This window comes from Humulus lupulus, chromosome 4 (genome assembly GCF_963169125.1).
Source record: "Humulus lupulus chromosome 4, drHumLupu1.1, whole genome shotgun sequence".
Lineage (NCBI taxonomy): Eukaryota > Viridiplantae > Streptophyta > Magnoliopsida > Rosales > Cannabaceae > Humulus > Humulus lupulus.
The window spans coordinates 13899082-13914549 of NC_084796.1; the positions used below are offsets into that span (position 1 = coordinate 13899082).

At 30.7% G+C, this 15468-nt stretch overlaps 1 pseudogene; it reads right to left on the bottom strand.

The window, feature by feature from the left end:
• Positions 1 to 1566: 1566 nt before the first annotated feature.
• Positions 1567 to 7929, bottom strand: LOC133830006 (protein MICRORCHIDIA 7-like; annotated as a pseudogene).
• Between the last annotated feature and the right edge of the window lie 7539 nt (positions 7930 to 15468).

Genomic DNA, 15468 nt, shown 5'->3' on the forward strand with positions numbered 1-15468 from the left:
CCCGAGCCGCAGCCGCCTCAACAACGAGTACAACCGCCACAGCCTCCCTTCCAGTACGAAATGGCCTCCTCTCATTCTCTTCATCAGCCGAGAATGTCATAACCCATCTTCAGAATTTCGGTGTTTAGGTTCAATCGGGTCTCTCTGATGCCAAGTTCGCTCGTACTGAGGCTGAGTTTGGTTTCACTTTCCCTCCTGATCTCCGAGCTGTCCTCTCTGCCGGGTTGCCCATCGGCAAAGGCCAAGGTGACTTTGAAGGCGAGGTTGATATGGACGTAATGCACAACAAAAATAGAGAGCCAACTGTATAAATATAAATATATAATTTTTAAAAATATCGTACAACAATAAAAATGAAAGTTTTGAGACAAAAACAGTGTTTTATGTAAATTTTCCTTAAAAATATAATAACATAAAAACTTCTTGGTGGAAAAAGAAAAGGTTAAAGAAATTTTGGTAAAAAGGAACCAATATAAATGTATTCACGGGATATGCTTTGAAAAAAAACACTTTTTTGGTACTATATTAAATGATAGGCATGTATCCTGAAAACATTGTATTAGTTTTTCTCTTCAATGTTTTCTTTATTTTCTTTCAAAGTGCCTTTCTAAGTAATTGAGTAATACCTTTTTTCTCTAATAAATAATTTCATATCGAGAACCTGAAATTTTAGTCAAAATTTTCATAAATGACGTATTTTATTCTCTTTATACCTCTATATATATTCTGCTCAAAGAGAAAGAGGGAAACGGTCACTTGAGATGTAGCATGACACCCACCACCAACAACAATAATCTTAATCACTAATCAGGACCCAACTTCAGCAATCTAAACAATAATTTTTTCTTCTTCTTTTGTCAATGAAAAAATAAAAATAAAAAATTAATAATTTCCCTACAAAATATTTTCACACCACAAGAAAGGAGGAAAAAAACACAACAAAACTAAGACATCATTAAGGTGTCCAACAACACCTTACTTTATGATTAGTTAGCAATACTCTATAATTTCTCACCTATAATTCATCACCATATTAGATTTGGTGCTGTATGACACCTACTTGTGTGTAGGATACCAATAATGTCCTTAGCAATTCTCCTTTAGACCATATAATATTTTCATAATAAATTGCACCCAATTATTATTAATACCATGAATTCAGAAAGTAGAATAAAGAACAATAATAGATGTTGATGGTCAACATCTCTAAAGAGCACAAAAAAAAAATAACAAACCACAAAGAACATCTTTGTCCTAGATGAACTTTTCCAATTCAGTTCCATTTACTAAAGGAAGTTCACAGTTTTAGATTTTGTCCATTATGTCGACTCAACTTTAGTAAGCAATTACTCTTTTTGTCGTCTACTTAAGTCTGAGATAAAAGCAGAAGCTTCCTCATCCATTCCAGGTCATTCCTTATCCGTCCTATTCTCCTAAAGCTCAAGTTTTTTTTTGGAATAAAGCTCGTGTTTTTTTTTTTTGGAATAAAGCTCAAGTTTTTCTAATTAGAACAAAGTTCCATCAAACATGTTAAAGACTAAATTTAAAAAATAATAATACCAAATGTAGACAAAGATAGATCCGTAGATAAATATATTGTAATGAAAAAACGAATCATGTACAATGGACCGCTAATTTTAATTCAAAAATAATTGGCAAAACAGCCAGCTAAAACAAATGAGCCTCTAGCTCCTCATATTTCACTCTGGTCTCCCTCTCCTCATTTTATACAGTCATTTATCCAGAGAAAATAATGGTCAAAAGTACTAAAACCTAAAGACATAATTACCAACTATACAGCTAGTGATCCTATCTCTCTATGATCAGAGTAGTTTTCAGATAGGAATGGAAAGCCATCCATAAACAAAATTGAATTCCACAATTGGAATCCCCAGTGAAGTAACACATAACCAACAGAATCTTGAACCAAAAGTTAGCAACGTCCTATGTACATGGCTATCACTTCGTTCTCAACGTTCTACTTTTCGATTAAAAGGCGCCTTCACCCTTTCCAGCAGCTTTACCTTGTCAAGCAACTCTTGAATAGTATTAGATGCATCCTATAAAAAATAGTGATTATTGTTATGATAAATATCATAGATGGAGAATAATACTGGGTGAAACATTAAGTCAATTGACATACCTGCAACTTTTGTCTCAGATTTTGTTCCTCGGTGCCTCGTCTTTCCCTTTCATCTGAGAAAATATCAATCAGACTTTCTTGTTCCTTATTCAACTCATCGATTTTTTGTTGTAATGCTTCCAGCTGATCAGAAATTAAAGCAGCAATTATGAAAAACGAGTATAACAGTGCATTTTATCATGTTCATTCTAACAAATGATCATATAAATCATTAAATAAGTTTCTAAAAGAATAGTCTCATACCTGACTCTCTAGAGACTTGCACCTGTCCCTTTCATACTGCAAATAGACGAGTGAGTATCCTAAAACATCTCCTTCGATTCTATTCAGTCTAAAAAGGTGAAGAAAATGAGTGATCAAGCCAGAGAAAAAATAAGATACACACAAATGAAACATGATATAGTAGATCTTGATATAATAGCAGTTTATAAGGTCGAGTATTACTTCTCTTTTAATTCAGCATTTTCTTTCCTCAACTGCTCCAGAATGAGGGAGTCTGACTCTGAATCTGAAGAAGATTGTCTGGTACGATCTGAAGAAGAATGTCTCGTACGATCAACAGAACCTTTCTGGAAAATATACAAAAGCCATTAGTCAAGCCATGTTAGTGTATAAAGGCTAGCGCCATTCATGCAGACATATAAATTAAGTTATGCAGCCATTAAGAAAGGTAGAGTACTAGAGTTGTTGCATCTTTATCACTAATATCATAAACAAAAGCATAAAATACTGGGATCACTTTCAACTTAGACCAAAAAAGAGAACTAGTCACAGGTCATTCTTATACCAATTATTGGAAAAACTTTTACCTTAGGCAAATTCACCGGAGTAAATTGAACATTTCTTCCACCTAATGCACTATCTTTTCGAGTCACGGGTGGACTCAAACTGCCAAATGTTCTCTCAGGTGGGATTGCCTTATTATTATTGCCACTAGTGTACTTCTCACGCACGGGAGTGTACATGATATCATCACTATTGTCGCTGATTTGCTCAGTAGGAGGAAAGGCTGATGATTTCAAATTACTTGCTCCTTTACCTGTTCCTTTCTGATTAGAGTGGGAATGTATCTTTTCTGAAACTGAGGCAGGGCTTGTATCACTTATGTTATCACTTTTCCTTTTCGTGGGAAGAGTATTCATGGTAGAATCAGGAGTCTTTTCTGCAAAATTACAAAATTGTGTAAAATAAAATTGCAAAAATTGCAAAAATAAATAAAACAAAACAAAAGCTAGTGTGATACCTCTATCAAAACCATTAGTCTGCTTTCGATTAGAGTGGTAGCCAATTTTATGGCAATTACAAGACCTATATATAATAAAAAAAATTACAACCTCAAATATATAATTACAAAATAAAAGGTTATCAGCAATAAGAATATGCCAACCAATAGTTCTTTTGCATTTGTACAAGGCGTGCCTCAAGTCTTGAAAGAACTGTTGTACGCTCAAATCCCTGCTTATCATGAGCTGGTTCAACAAAGTTGGCTTCCAATACACCTGTCCGCAAAAATTAAAAGATTAGAAATTGGAGTAGAAATAATCAATAATAAAATTTTGGGTCTTGATCAGAAATGACACCTATAACTCCACGACCCGCACTTCCTGCAGCATTCCAAAGCCTCCAAAAGGGCTGCCAATCAAACATAAAATACATCATCAGCTAAAACTTCTACACATTAAAAAAATGTTTCAACTACATTAATCCTTGACATTTTGCTCCAACCGGGCACACTATAAATTGCACTTGATTAAGACTTTTATAACCTCAACAAGCGACAACATAACCTTTTATAACAGCCAAACATGTATATTGACAATTATTCACATATCATAGCAAAAAATCTTATAGAATTGAAGTATTAAAGAAAAGTACCAGAAAATTAACAGAACAACAGAAAAGGTCTTGTCTATATAAAGGAAGACAAAAGAAACTAATGGAGAGTGAGTGAGCATTATTGTTATCATAAACTGTCTTGATATTTTGAAGTTAGTATATATAAAACATAAAAAAAATTAATGTATAAGTACCTTAATCAGTCTGTTCTTGTGATAGACATTAAATCCTTGGACATCGATATGATGTTTAGCATCCTTTACAAACCCAATGGTGACATCAGCAATCATCTAATCACATCAATAGCCTGTAATTAGGAACAACACAGAATATATGGAAAACTAAAACTAAACAGATTTTCTACTCATAAAAGATTACATTGACATCTTTTGAGATCCCCTCAGCACCAGGGTTGCGGCCTGTATTTAATATTCTCAGATAACATCATATCATTCACAATATTATGATGCTCAACATCTTTTCCACGAAGAATAATTCGAAAGCTAGGAGGAAGCCTCAAGTACAATATTGATGCATAACTCTGTATTTAAAACAAAATTAATTAAAAATCAAATAGTAAGAGTATAGGATGATGAATCACCAATCAACACCAAAAGAAACTAAATTTGTGACCATACCCTCAATGAATGTCGATAAGTCAAGAAGTGCCGGGAATTGGGGTATTGCTTAGCCATCTGTATACTCTTCTCATCTCGATTGACCCCTCTAATTTGAATATCCTGAATAATAAAAATAAAATAAAATCAATTTTATAGATAGAACTATGTTTGACGAAAGATAGAATGAGAAAAGAAATCTTGAGGCATACATGTGGGTCATAATCAAAATCAGCTCTAACTGCCCTTGATCATCCTCCCAAAGGTTGTATATGTATATTCGTGTTCCATTACCCTTTATCATAGAGAACTGAAAGTAGGCAAAGCAATAAAGTCAATGAATGTACATGACAAATAATATCTGAAGAAAGTAAGAAATATTGTGAGTAATGACAAAATCTTTGATCTTTCTACTAGTATTGTTTCATATCCTAATTTATCATACTTCACAATCACCAAAAGACAAGCACTGCACTTATACTTGAGTTGTATAATTTAATTACAGTTTGCTGAAAATACCTGTTTAAAGAAGCTCTCCTTCACTACAGAATGGAGACCATTGAACAATGGTCTCTAAATTTTTGTTCCAATCACTAAGAGAAGATCGCACCATCTTGCTCCATCCATCTCCTTCCATTTCATAATCAAGCTATACATTTAATTCAAGCAACAAAATACAGTTAGAAACATATAATCCAAGTGTACATACTATACATGTGGACATTGGAAAAAGAAAAAACAAGAACCAACATTTGAATCTAGTACCATATTCAATAATCTAAAAGTGACAATGTAAACTAAGAGAAGAAAAGTTGAGGCGAAGAGAATCAATAATTTATTGCTGTAATGATTAAGATAAATATTTTTTTTTAAATCTGAAGTAAAATAAAAAATTTAACATTTGCAAATTTCATCAAAAATAATAAATAGATGTAGTTCATGAGAGGGAATAATTAAATGTTATTACCATGGGAACTACAATATCTTCCTTCCCTGTGCTCCTCAAAAATGTGTAAGATAAAAGACCAATGCTCTTTGTGACGCTGAAAGCAATTTTGCCAAGTCTTAATTAGTAACCGATAGATAGAAAACAAAGCACTAGATATCTAGATTTCAGAAAACAATAACAAAAAATAATTATTGATTCATCCTAGACTTAAAAAAAAATCCCCAAACCGCATCAGATAAAAAAACAGATGTTCATTTATTAGTTCACCTTGATCACAAATACAAGGTCAAGTACTGCCCACCATTTTCAAAGGGCACTAAAAATTGAGAACATGTAGACTTTGATCTGAAATATTCACACCCTTTTTAATTTTACAGGACAAGAAAATTTTTCATTTGAGTATTTGTTTACAAGAAAAATACAAATATAGCTTAATCCAAAAATAATTAAATAAAACTTCTGTGCACATAACACAAGTTGACTACAGTTTGCTAATCGACCACAGTAATCCAGGATTAAATCATTAAACTAAGCTTCGTGAATGGAAGGAAAAAAAAGATAAACAATATGAAAGAATGTTAAAATGAGCTACAATCCATTACTAAATAAAAAAATGTAAAAATTGGGGTTCAAGAATAAGCATAAATGAAGAAAACAAAAAACCTTTTTCCAGAATTTCCCTGGCAACGAGAAAACACAATGACATCTGCACCAAGCCTCATTGTACTAGTTTTAAAACCATTTCCATCTGCAACAAAGACAGTGCAAAATCCATCTTAAAATAGGAAGAAGAAAAAGAAACACAAAATTGTTTGTCAAAGACCAGTTTCTACATTGTCCAATGGTGTTGGCTAATTTGCTTTTCTCAGAATACCCCAATGACATGCAATGCCGCATCTTATCTGGATTCATCCCACCACCATTATCTGCAAAAGATAATCAAATTGATACTTTTTAGATATCATAAGTTTTGAAGATAAACAACACAACATTACAATTACATTACCAAATAATGTAAAAGGAAACAAAGTCAAAGAAATAGTTACCTTCGATTAGCAACATTCTGCTCCCATCTTTCTTATTAGTAAGCATATCAATATTAGCATATGTAGCACCACTGCAGACCTGATATTGAGATACTTTTTGCTTCAGAATACTTAAATCTAGGGGGTCGGGGGGAAGTGTATTCTTGTAAAAATCTCAGCAAATATAAAAGAAATACCTCATCCAATGCATTATCCAATAGCTCAGCAAAAGCTGCAGAAAATTGCAAGTATATAAAATTGGTATAAGACTCACAGCAAATGGCATACTTAAAGAGTCACAGCAAATGGCATAGTTAAAGAGTCACAGAAAATACCGTAGTTGAATGCACTTTTACTTACCACCAAGAGCCCACTTATGACTGGTTGCATTTGAATGAAGAAACTTTGGATGAACCCTGACGTGATCCATGCCACCTACAAAACAACAGCAGTCAAAAATCTTAAAAGGCACCAAAAGTGAGCAAGGAAACATGAGTAGAAGAACGTGTTTCTTCTTGTTTCACAGCAATTCGCAGAGACAATGCCCAATAATAAAAGACCCTTCTAGACTCAAGACTACAGCTAGCATTACTTCACCACTCAAAAGAAAAAAAAAATTAAAAAAACAGAGTGCAGAATAAGGGTAAGCAAACATTTTATAGAACTATTCCGGCTCCAAAACCACATGCAAAGACAATTTTATTCCATGGCAGTCCAACAAATGTAGATATGGAATCATTAGATACCTAAATTTCCCAAGTGAGAAAGTAAATATACTAATATTTAAAATAAGTCTAATTGTATGAATATAATTTTTTTTATTTTCAAATAATAAAAAAAAAAACTTATATTTTCCAGGTCCATAGCGACCTAAAAGAAAAAAGAAAAAAAAACTAAAGATTAAATAAAATTACCAGCAGAAGAAGTCCAATCACCAGCAGGAGAACCCTCATAATCTCCTGCTTTCCAAAACTGCTTACAACCCTGAGACGCAACCTTCAAACTCGATTCCGACCGATCAACGACCACTTCTGGCTCCGGCAACAATAACGGCAGAGAAGGATCAAAAAGCCCGGCTACCGGTAAAGCGAGCTCGTTCATCCTTATGCTCTTAGAGAAACTACCATCAATCTCTCCCTCGTCCGAATCCGAATCGCTATCGATAACTATGGGAGACGAGGGAGAAGGCTTGTTTACAACGGTGCCGGCACCGTCACCGTTTGGTAAACCTTCTTCTCCGGCTGGAATGTCAATGGGTTCTTCTTTCACTTCCATAAGGCCAAACACAGAAAAAATAAAATAAAAAGAAGTTTGAATCTTTGATTTAAGAGGATAATTCTAAAATTCTAAGAGTAAAAGGTTCTCTTTATAATGTAGTTCCATCCTATTTTAGTTCGAATGAGGCGGTTGATAAGTTATCCTATGGTGCAGCGATACACGGTAACTTACTGTAGAGACTAGCTCGAATTTCGTGCGTAGTCAAACAAAACATTTGCTTTTTCGACTTATATATATAATACTTTGTTAGTAAATCTTAGTTGTATTTGATTTTTTTTCAGGGGATAGTTGTATTTGATTTAATAACCAAATTAAGTAGCTTACCCACTCCACGTGGAATAACTGCACAGTCGCAGGCATGGTGCGTGGGTTTTAGTTTCGCAGGCAAATGCACGGTTAAGCGTAACGCGTCTTCTCCCTAGTGTTGACCACAGTTAAAACGCCGCAACGCTTCGGCTAAGACGCGCGTATTAGCCGCACTTGATTTGAGATACAACTTTATTAACAACAGTTAATTTTATTTTTGACATTATGGCTGATTTTATATAATTTTAAGATTTTTTAAAACGTGAATAATTATTTTTTTAAAAAGAAAATTCACGAGAGACGAATTTTATTTTATTTTTTTATTAAAAAAAACTAAAATAGTTTCTATTTTATGTTATTTAATTTTTTATAAGCATTGGAAACATTATTCATAAATATATTTTGTAATGACTGGCTATAAAATATTTCAAAAAATCATGATATAATAAGATATTGTTTATTATAATATACATAGAGTTTGAGTATTGTTGTAGGGGTACTAGAATTAAGTAAGTATGTATCCGGTCTCAATTATTCTATTTTAATTAAAATATATGGTACATAATACCAAATTGTATAACGAAGAGCATGTCTGTCAAAAAGCTAGTGGAGTGCTATATTTAGCATATTTTATAAAAAATATAACTCATAAATTATCTATAATGACATATATAAATAGCGTGTTATATTTGCTACAAAAAGTCAATATATTATATATTTAATATAATTTTTAATATTATGCTCTAATACACAATTATAAAATCTGTTATAAAATTTAATATTTCATTAATGTTAATTTGATATTTATTGAAAATATACAAAAAGTAATCATTTTTCTTTATATTTTATTATTGACAATATAAGATAATAATAAAATAATAAGGTAAAAAATATAGCATTTAATGCAAATAGATAAAAATAATATAAATGACATACAAGTAAATAGAAAAGTATAATATTTATGGTGATGCAAAATATGCACCATGCTATATTGTGTACCAAATTTGGCCCAACTTTTAGCATGTGTCAAATTTGGCACATCTTTAAAGCAAGTTTTTTGTAATGCGAGTTATATTTAGTCACTTATTTTGCAATCCATTGGAGATGCTTTCCAAAAAGTATATTAAATTTGGCAAATGCTAAAAGTTGTGCTAAATTTGGCACAAAATATAACATGTGTCAAATTTAACACATCAATAAATGCTACTTTTGTATTTATCATATTATCAGTAATTATTATAATTGAGTAGTTGACAATTAATGACCAAACATATATAATTTTTTATTTTTTTTTTTTAATGACAAATTTCTTGGAGTACATAATTTGGATAATAAAAAACTAATTTTTGTATGTTCTCAATAAATATTAAATTAATTGTTGACTTTTTTGTGTTAATTTGCATCTTGTGCATTGGAGCACAATTACAATATTAGGCCAAATATAGTCTTAACTCTTTTTTTTGTGCTAAATTTGACATAAAATTTAAATATTGGATTGTGATGGTCTAACAATTCAACATATTAAAGGATCTTTCAATGTAAATTGAATGTATGCATTTATTATAATTATTAAACAATTAGGTTAAAATATATATGTACATTATTTTGCACCATTTATATTTTATTTTCTTAATTGTTTTTTACCAAACTTTGTTTTCTTAATTTAGTTTCTAATAAATTTATATGGAACAGAATAACTTTCCCATAAAATATGGGATTATGTTCCCAATATAAATTTAATGTGTATTTAATATCATTAATAATAATTATATGATAAATGTGAGATTATTGACATTTCCATAATAAATTTAATATGTGCATTCATTATAATGAAAGATTTTTTTTTTTTTATTCAAAAGTTATTATGGGTTAGAAAGTTTCCTTTTTCTCTTAATTTAATCTTCCTTCATTATGAAGAATTGATAGTGTTTTTCAAAATATTTTTAAAAAAAATAGATAATTGATCAAGTGTTTTAATAAGTCTCACCTATTTCATGCAGCTAGATTACTAAATTCATATTCAAATATTTTTTTTAAATTAATTCATTTTCAAATCTTAATTAATTAAGTTTGAGATAATATATCATTCACAATATATTTATTGTAATACAATTAATATCACAAACATTGTAAATAATATATCTTGTAGAAATTAATTAATTTTAAATTGAAAATATTGATTCCATCTATAATTAAATTTTAAATTATATTTTCAAAATTTTAAAACATTAATTTAAAAAATATATATCTAGATATTTTGCAAGTTAGATATTTTTCCTAAATATAAGATTTTATATTTAAATTTAAAATATTCTACAATCAAATTTAAATTTTAAAATAATATCAGTAGATATTATACCTTATATAGTTTATCAGTGTATTGTATTATCCTTTTCCCCACTTAACTTAAATTACTAAATATAGAGTAGCTTGTTAATTGATAGGATAGATTTATGTTACTTTTTAATCTTAATTTTTTAATAGTTTTTTATATATATTTTTAGTTCTTTTTATGTGTGGTTGTGGTGTTTTTCAAGTTCCTAATGGATATTTGAGAAATATTTCAATATTTATTTGAAATATTATCTTCAATCAAGAGAAAAACAATAAAAGATATTTATTTAAATGGATTGGAGAAGATAAAGGAGAATTTAAACTTAATTTGTTGAAAAAAATCTTAGATATTTTGAATATATAGTATTTTGACCATATCTCCCTACTCACATATCCAATTTACATGTTCTTGGTGGCGTTAGAAATTTATTCAGAGCCCTACAAAAGCTTGTTTCATAAGAAAAGTCAAATTCGGACATTTACTAGGTGATATTTGACCTATAAGATTGCACATTCTAAAACATTCGGTTTATAGTGATAAGATTGTGAAAATAATTTTCTAGATGTTTCCATTTGTTACTTGATAATCCTCCAAAATATCTTCATTTCAATTTCAAATCCGGTAATTCTAGGATTTGTAATCTTGTAGGTCAAATATCACCAAGTATTCCTTCGAATTTGACTTTTCTTGTGAAAAAAGTTTTCGTAGGGCTTTGAATAATCCTTCCAACGCCACCAAAAACACGTAAATTGGATATGTGAGTAGGGAGATATGGTCAAAATACCAAAACTATCTCAGATTCAAAATATGTGAGATTTTTTCTAACAATTAAAATTTGAATTCTCATTTATCTTCTCCAATCAATTCAAATAAATATCTTCTATTATTTTTCTCTTGATTGAAGATAATAATTCAAATAAATTTTGAAATATTTCTCAAATATTCATTTAACAAATGACAAAAATGCAACAACCACACATAAAAGAACTAAAAATATAATATAATAATGATAAAACTAAAAAAACTAAGACTAAAAAGTATTAAAAATCTATCATATTGATGCGTGTCGTATGGCGTACCAAATTTAATAAAGATTTTGATTACACTATCACCAATTAATTTAGTACAATGGCAAATAGAGGTCGAACCCAAGGGAACTATATTCAATTTATTATTCACAAAGTTTAACAAAGTTAAAAGGAAAAGGGGATTTTGAAATTTAAAACTAATAAGACGATTAACAAATAAGGATTTATAACAATTTTTAAAGAACAGTTAAGAATTATTCTCCACCTCAAACAATCATGCATGAATATCAATATTGAATATTATTCCGATTCCCAATTAAACTATTAACCCTGTAGATAAAGCTTAAGCAGTCAATTATCCCAATCTCCCTATTACAATCAATCACGGCGAAGCGCTCAATAATTAACTCTTTTTACCAAATAACAAACCTATGAAGCATATGATTCATTTAATTTAGTAAAAGCATTAAGAACAATGGAGATAGGTTAATCTAGGCAATGAATCAATTTAGCATATAATTCATTTAACCTAGGTTTTATCCTTCATCACAATCAACAACATATTTGACCATATCATCAATTGCAATTTATCACCAATACTTAGAACCCTAAACTATTAGGTGAATAGAAATTCTAAGATGATAATGAAATAATGTAAACCCTAATTAGTTGTACACCCTAACAAGGAATCACAAAATTCATAAGATAAGCATAGAAGAATAGAATCAATTTAATATGAAGGAAATCAAGAAATAATACTCATAACTGAAGTCAAACAATCATGTCTGGGTTTTGAATAACCTTTAACCTAAAAGAAACTAGCCAATAATCTTCATCATGATTAAAAACATAAACATAGATAAAGAATAATAGAATAGGGGAAGAAGAAAACTATTGAGATGTTGATTGCGATCGTCCTTCTCCTCCAAGGCTCTCTCTGAGTTTCTCTTTCTAAAAACGTAAAATCAAAACCCTATTCCCGATTCCCCCCTTAATCCCCTTTATATCTCTCTTAAAATAATCAGAAAAATCTAAAAGAATTCAAAATTTAAACTCGTGCCGCAGCAAGCATTTTCCCTTGTAGCGGCAAGAATTACGAATGGCAACTTCTGGGTTCTCGTGCCGCGGCAAGCATTTTCCTTTGCCGCGGCAAGAATCTCTCTGTTTTACTCGTAGCGGCAAGGATTTTTCCTTGTAGCAGCGAGTACTCTGCTGCCTTGTCTCGTAGCGGCAAGGATTTTTCCTTGTAGCGGCGAGCTCTCTGCTTGATTATGCTTTCATTCTTTTTCGATTTTTTTCTCCTCTTTAACTTTACTCCAATGATTAGAACCCTACAATATTATCATCAAACCAAAAACTCATTAAAATATATACATTATCCTCAAAAATGACGATTCAGTTTAAATGAAACAAATTAGCAAAACGATTCTAACCATCCTCAAACACACTACTTATTAACATAAAACCCTAAAGAATAAGAAATAAACTTTATACAAAAATGGACTTATCACATATCAGAGATCTTATATCTTGAGAAAGAATATGAATTGTTTTAGTAAATCCGCTATCAACTTAGGAAGAAGAGTTATAAAATCTTTATAGTGAAATAATAGATTGGAAAGTTGATGAAAATAAATGCCCTTATTTTCTAAGTTGATCACTATTTTTTTTTCATTAATTTATTTCTTAATTTTTCTAAAGATAAAATTTTATTTACCAAATAGAATTAAAATTGAATTTGTTGGTAATTGATAATCAGTCATTGTGGGTTATACACTCTACTTATTACTTTATTACTTGTTTATGATTATGTACACTTGCGATACACATAATCTTCACAGCATTGATTACTAAATGAGCATCTTGTTGAGAGATCATGACATGGAAAAATGCAAATCCTAACTTAATGAACCTTGGTCTTTAGAACAATGACGCAGTCACTCCACTCCTATGGGAGAGTAGGCTCAAACCATCACTAAAATAATCAATAGACAAAAATATTTCTAATATTAATGTATAAAAATTGCAAAATTTTAGTTTAAGCCCTCACTAAAATTATAAAATTTGAATTAGTCTTCACTCATGTAAATTCTCTCTCTATCACTTCTTTAGATAAAATATCCTAACGGTTAGAAAAGTTTTTGAAAGTCATACCAAGCATATATATATATATATATATGGGGACCGATTCTATTCCGTCCACGAAACCATTTCGTGAAAATCATTTAGCCGTTGGATAAAATCCAAGGGCTGAGGTTCAATTGGTCATTAAAAGTTTAGCTGACATTCGCAGCCTTTTGTCAGCAAGGGTAAACAATGTTTTCACTGTTCACTAAGTCTTCACTCAATCGGCTTTGTCTCTCTCCTCTCAATCTTTGTCACTTGCATTACTCGACCTCTTTCTTCAAGAAAAACCCACTCTTTCTTAAAAAAAGCACAGTCTCTTTGGTAAATAATTTTTTGGGTATGGTTTAATGGATTCCTCTGCTGGTATGGTTTAATAGATTCCTCTGGTGTAGATCATGGTTTGGCGGTTTCAAGGTTTGAGCAAGTATAGTTGTTTATCATGATCAGTTATTGTGTTATGTTTTGCTTCTTCAAAACTCAATTTCTTGTTAACTCGGTCACTCATTCTCTCCTCATTGAAGCTCAAAACAAGAAGCGAACTCTGTACTTGAACTCTAGGAGACCCATTGCTATTCTCGAAGGTAAGATGGATCAAAAATAATAATTTGTCTCGGAGAGTGCAGAGGAGAGCATGGAGTAGTTGAGTTAATTTTTTGATAGAGTTAGTTTTCAAAGCCTCCTTTAATTTGATTTTTTTTTTTAAAAAAATTAGTGGGAAATGCATGTTGCCTGTTGCTGAATATTGGTTGATTGTAAAGATTTAGTGTTTCATATTTTTGTTTGTGATAGTGATGATCAATTGTTTTTTGAGAGAGACACATTTTTAGGATTAATCTAGGACATTGCCGAGGGAGGCATTTTAGAATTTGTGATACATTGTTGTTGAATATAGAATTAGGATATTGAAATGTTAGTCGAAGAAGCTAAATTATGAGCATAAAAATATTCATTTAAAACTCATTTATCAAATCCCCATTACAACCAAGGGACTGAAAACCAATATTAATATGTGTAGTTGCTAGTTACAATCAAAGCACTCAAAACCAAGAAAAAATGATCTCAAATGAAGAATGATGAAAAAGTCATGTCCACACTTGAAATCCCTGCAAACAAAAAACTATTTACTCTGAGAAGAAATAATGAATGTCTCTGTTTCCTTGTAGAGGCAATGAAACGAGATATATGTACATAAAGAAATTGAGTAAGATGATGCCTTAGAACAAGAAATCATGAATATATATATGTAAAAGCACCAAAATCCAAATCATATACTAACTACCAATCCAACCAAAAGTAAACATAGATAAAGAACAATAAGACTTTCAAAACAAATATAACACATTTTCACTTTAATTTTCCCTCTTAAGTTGCAAATATAGTTGCCTTCTTTCATCGACCATAAAAATTCAAATAGTATTAAAACTTGAACTTAGTGCTATTAGTAACAAGTAAAGCGACTCTTAAAAACCTTTTGTTGGTTGCTAATTTACTGCATTAAAACACTTTACCTAAACTTGGTTAAGCCCTTGTAACCCATGATCAGTAGCTATCAATGTCTTTCCAAGTTGGTATTCTAGTGCAATATGAACCTTAATTTCTTGCCATGAAACAATGAAACAACTATTGAATAAACTAATAGCTATACATGGAAAATGAATAGTTAAGACTTGAAACTCATTTGATGGACACTTATAGGAAGCCAAAGTTAACCAATATTTAATTAAGCAGTTGTTGTTATTTTCCGGAGATCAATATTGTAAGATCAGTGAATGTCACTTTTATTTTTCCATGCTACTTTAGAGTGTACATGTTGAGTGGTAGAGA